Source organism: Octopus bimaculoides, chromosome 4 (assembly GCF_001194135.2).
Source record: "Octopus bimaculoides isolate UCB-OBI-ISO-001 chromosome 4, ASM119413v2, whole genome shotgun sequence".
Lineage (NCBI taxonomy): Eukaryota > Metazoa > Mollusca > Cephalopoda > Octopoda > Octopodidae > Octopus > Octopus bimaculoides.
In genome coordinates this window covers 110,588,637-110,594,461 of record NC_068984.1, presented here as the reverse complement: position 1 = coordinate 110,594,461, position 5,825 = coordinate 110,588,637, and positions in this window count along the sequence as shown.

Here is a 5,825-nt window from a genome sequence, read left to right as displayed (position 1 = left end):
AGTAGCTTAAAGTCTGTAAATCTCTTAACTTCCTTGTATATCTCTCAGCCTGTTTATCTATCTATCTATCTGTCTGTCTATTTGTCAATCTATCTATCTGTCTGTCTATCTATATATTTTTTCATCTACACTATCTATCTGTCTGTTTGCCTCTCTATCTATTTACCAATCTATCCATTTGTCTGCCTACCTATCTATCTAACTATCCATCATCGTTCTATCTATCAAACTATCCATCATCTTTCTATCTATCAAACTATCCATCATCTATCAATCTAACTATCTGTCTGTTTGTCTGTCTATCTCTCTAGCTAGCTAGTTATCTGTCTATTTATACATCTATCTGTCAATCCTTTTATCTGTCTGTGTGTCTGTCTGTCTATCTATCCATCTATGTGTCTATCTATCCATCTTTCTCTCTCTCTCTCTCTATATATATATATATATATATATATATATATTTCTTTCCACCTTCCTACATACCCTATCTACCTACCTATCTGTCTCCCTTTATATCTCTTTCTCTCTCTCTCTGTCTCTGCCTCTGTTTCTGTTTCTCTTCAATGTTTCCTTCAGTTCCACTGACCTTGAAACTGTAAAATATAATCATTGTTGCAGTCAATGGAGAAAACATCAGTGCTATCGAAACAGCGACGACCGCAAAGAAGAGCAATAACTGTCTCATGATAGCAATGTTTTCTCCATTAGCTTAGTTGCTCATGTGTCACACCAATTCATAACTTGGTATTATTAATACTTAGTTGCATAACAATAAAGATGAGAGGCCATGTTTTAGTGGAATTTAATAACACACAGAAATTCAGTGAGCGTGGAGCGTAAGATTTATGGGACACCATTACATGTAATATTTGTTACAATTAATCTTACTACTTTATCATTCCTGGTAGTCATTTATTATAACTGACTGGCTTGTAATATACACACACATATATATATATATACACACACCCACAAACACACACATATAAATATACTAATATATACATATATACATACATATATGTATATATATGTGTGTTGTGTGTATTAATAAATATACATATATGTGCATATATATACGTGTGTATATATATATATATATATATATATATATATATATATATATATACATACACATATGCATATATGCATACATATATATGTGTGTGTGTGTGTATATGTGTATATATTATATAGGTAAATGCATATATGTATATGAGTATATATATAATGCGCACATACACACACATATACAAGCATATATACATATACACACACGTGTGTGTGTGTGTATTTGTAAGTAATATTGCTGCCTTCTTTTTAACATTGTGTGTAATAATTCAACATCAGCAGCAATATTGATTTCGTTCGTCTTGGCACAATGCCAAAGACTGTAAAAATATGCAAGACTTTTCTTAAGTTCACTCTATGGACTCTACCTGTCTTGGTATTTTCTAAATTCTAGTTAGTAAAACTTGTTTTATAATAAAACACTTATTAGGCAAATTGAAAGAATACAAGAATACAAATAAAAAAATAGGAAAAAATATGCATTGAAGGCATACATAATAGTATTGTAAGAAACATAAAATAAATATCAGTGTTAAAATAATACACAGTCGACCTGACATTGTTATCAGAGACAAAAAGATAAAGACATGATTTGTTCTTCAAGATAATTACCCATTTTATATTAATGTGGTTAATAAAAAGAAAACATTGAAAGAAATCCTGCCATATGTGTGTTTTTTTTTTAATATCAAAAATATATGTTCAGATTTGATAATATTATCAGAGCAACAAGATGTATAGCAACCAACCTAGATCAAAGCAGAGATGAACTTCAGTTCTCAGTAAAGGAAAATATATCTATAATCCACAGACTTAAAATGTGTATCATAGCTAGAACATTAAAAGCTTTATGATAGTTAACGGATGAACATTTGTACAAGCGTGGTTGAACATGAAAAGAAAATGTTTTCATTTTCTTCCCAGTGATTTTTTTTAATGTTTGATTTTCTCCACAAGTTGGCTATATTGTTTGTGCATGTCCGCAGTAATATTTATTTCCTTTTGTCATCTTATTTATGAAGTCCAAAATTTCCAGGTCTATCAAAACCATTTCATTTCAACTTCTTATGGTCTGCGTTTTTCGTCCATCTTGTTTGTGTTATCTTTCTAACTAGAGTTCTGATATTATTTCCTCGTTTACACTACAAGCTCAGACTTAATTGAGTTAACCAACATGATATCATAAGGACCATAAGGTCCTTGTGCATTACCTTTGGTGGAATCCACAATATTGTGAATATTCAAGCCAGATCTCTGGACTGAGGATATTCCAATACTTTGAGGTGTTTCTTCAAATGACAATAAACAACAAATTGTGCTTGCTTCCTTCCTTTCTCCCGCCAAAGATCATACAAGTTACTTATAGCATTTCTACTCTTTCTTGACTGACAAAGTCTTGAACAAAACAACCATTCTTGTATAAATAGACAATAACTTTCTGCTGCTAATTCAAACTCTAATTGCTATGTTACCATTTTCTTCAAGTTCTGCACCACTTATTTTACCAAAGTTACACAATTGATCTGCTACTTGAAATATGGCATCCAACTACTCTATAATCTTCACTTCATAATTTGCTAATCAAAAGTCTTCATATCTTGATTGTCTGACAGATATCTCATAGCACATACTTATGTGGATTATATTCTACACTGACTAAATGTCATAAATTCTTACCTACAACTGCTTTCTAATTGGGAAAAATTTCCCGATTCTTAAAGGTTTCTATGATCTCTGTGATTCTAATTTTGTTGAATTTTGGGAGGTTCATTATGCCACTGAAACCACTTGTACTGCTTCTATTTCACTTCTTTTATTATTATTAGTCAACTAGTTAATCATGCAACCAATAAACTAATCAATACTTTGATTAATTGTCTGATCACTCACTCAGCTAGATTCATCAAAGTCCTTTCCTTAAAATTCACAATCTTATCAATGACATGCTCTCACTACCCCCGGACATGCCTGCTTCCTAGTTTTCAGATGTTTTTATTTATATTTCTGGAGATGTGAAAAATACTCTGAATGGCAACGAAAGTACTCTGACAAATCTAACTGATTGATTGCCTAACCAATTAATTAAATGACAGACTAATTGGTTTCAAATTTTGACACAAGGACAACAAGTTTGAAAGAGGAGCTTGGTCACTTAAATTGACCCCTGTATTCAATTGATACTTCTTTTATTGACCCTGAAGAGATGAAAGGTAAAGTCAACTTCAGTGAAATTTGAACTCAGAACGTAAAGACGGACAAAATGCCATTAAACATTTTGCCTGGCATGCTAATGATTCTATCAGCTTGCCAACTTAAATGATTAATTAATTAATTGTTTAAATGATTAACTAGTTGACAAATATCCCTTACCAGTGTGTGTGTATTTCTCTGTTTTTTTTTTTTTACTTAATTTTTGAGAGCAGCCGGATTCATTTTTAGTATTCTAGTTTGTGAGAGCAGTGGAGTTTATTTCAGATATTCTCATTTTAAAAATCATCTCTGGCTAATCGTTGAGAGGACATTGGTGTTGCCTTGGCAGAGGTTTGCACTCTCTGAGTGCTCTTGTTATAATTGTTTTCTGAATCACTTTCACTCACACTAGACTCGTGCCGACCACTTGTAGACACGATTGCTGATTCACAAGCACTCGTATGGATCTGTTGATTTCTTTTTAAAATCTAAGTCTAGAGTTGTTTGCTAACAAGAAGCTCTTTTATGCTATCTATAAATTTCTCGGTTACACACAGAAGCATTTGTTATGGTAGCAGAGACTTTTACACTTCATTCAAAATTTAGATCTTGTGCTTGAAAAATAAAGCTTGAAAGATAAAACTTGTAAACTCAGGGTCTCGTAAAGCAGATCCTTATAAAGTGAGATATTACTGTATGTTCATATATTAACTACCACAAATAAAGTTTGTTGTTATATTACGTGGTATTGAGGTCCATTAGCACTTGGATGAGTTTATTAAATTTTTATGCAAACATACCAGAGACATGAGAATGTTTATTTCATAAACAAGATATGCTTGTCGTAATTATGTATGGACAAAATACTTTCACCATAAACAATCTTTGTTTATTAATTGTAAATGATGGTTGGCATTTGCAATATTATCAACCTACTGAAGGGATGAGAATCAGCTAGGCATAATAATGTGTATGGGATGGGGGCGAGGTATGATGCTGGGTGGTGCTACTGCAGAGATTAATGGTGGTAGCTGCCAGAATTTGTCTTGGTTTTAAATATGGTAGTGTCCATGCTGGGACTGGTGGTGGTGGTGGTGGTGATGGTGGTGGTGGAAAGTGGCTTAAGCAGTGAAGGTGCATATTTCCTTGGTACTTGTGGTAGCAATAATGATAATATAACTGTAGCCATAGCAAAGAGCGATTTCGGGTGGAGGTGAATATTGTTGTAGTAATATAAAGTGAAATAAAGCTTGAGTTAACTTTGGAACACCTAACAATTGTAATAGAAACCAGTATGACTTGGGTAGAGAGAAAAAGGTTGTTGAAATTTATTGTGTTTATGGTCATACCATGGACATGGTAACCACAAAGATTATTTCTATTGTTATTACACATCAAGTTAAGGTATTGAGTTGGCAGAATCATTAGCGAGCTGGCAGAAACGTTAGCACACCAGGTGAAATGCTTAGTGGTATTTCGTCTGCCACTATGTTCTGAGTTTAAATTCTGCCGAGGTTGACTTTGCCTTTCATCCTTTCGGGGTCGATTAAATAAGTACCAGTTACACTCTGGCATCAATATAATCGACTTAATCCGTTTGTCTGTCCTTGTTTGTCCCCTCTGTGTCTAGCCCCTTATGGGCAGTAAAGAAACAAGAATCATAAGTTTAGTGGCATTTCGTACACTGTTATGTTCTGGGTTCAAATTTTGCTGAGGTCAACTTCGCTTTTGTCTTTTCTGGATCGATAAATCAGTAAAATAAATACCAGTTGGGTACTGGGATTGATAGAATCAACTTACTCAAATCCCTCAAAATTGGTGGTCTACTGCCAACATTTGAAACAGATATTACATGTTAAGTTTGTCCATGGTTGCAGATGGGGGCATATTTCATTTTTGTTAAATCTACTTAGCTAAAACTGGACATCTTTGTTGAATTGCTTCATATTTGTTTTGTTTTTTTCCATACCAGCATGGGCTAGACACACACACACACACACACACACACACACACACACACACACATATATATATGGGAGAATTTACGAAAAAAACAACAACAGACGAGGACAGATGGTGTAAACAACAAAAGGATGTATTAGTTTAACGCTCGGGAATAGAGTAAGTCTTTAACGTTTCGAGCTACGCTCTTCAACAGAAAGAGTATGGCGAAAACAAGGAGAAAAACATGGTGAAAAAAAATTTGAATGTTTTGGTCAGCGATCTATCATGGCGACTGCCGGACAGAAAGTTCGAACAGGAGAGCTAAGAAAAAGGGGAGATAACAAAAGGGGGCAAAAGCGGTGCTCCAAATACGAGAAGCTGTGTGTGTTTGTGTGAGAATGCTGGTGATTTTGACGTATGTATGTGTGAAAAAATGGGGAGAGGAGAAAGGAGTTGGTCAGTTGTAGTGTGTACGTGGTGGTGTGTTGTGAAGTGATGTGTGGTGTGATGTGAGGGAGGTGGGAGGTTGGGAAGGCGAAGGCGGGGGAGGCGAGAGTGGGGAATGCATGGGTGGAGTGTGGGTTAGGCTGAGGGTGGAGGTAGAGGTATGTGGGTAGGCA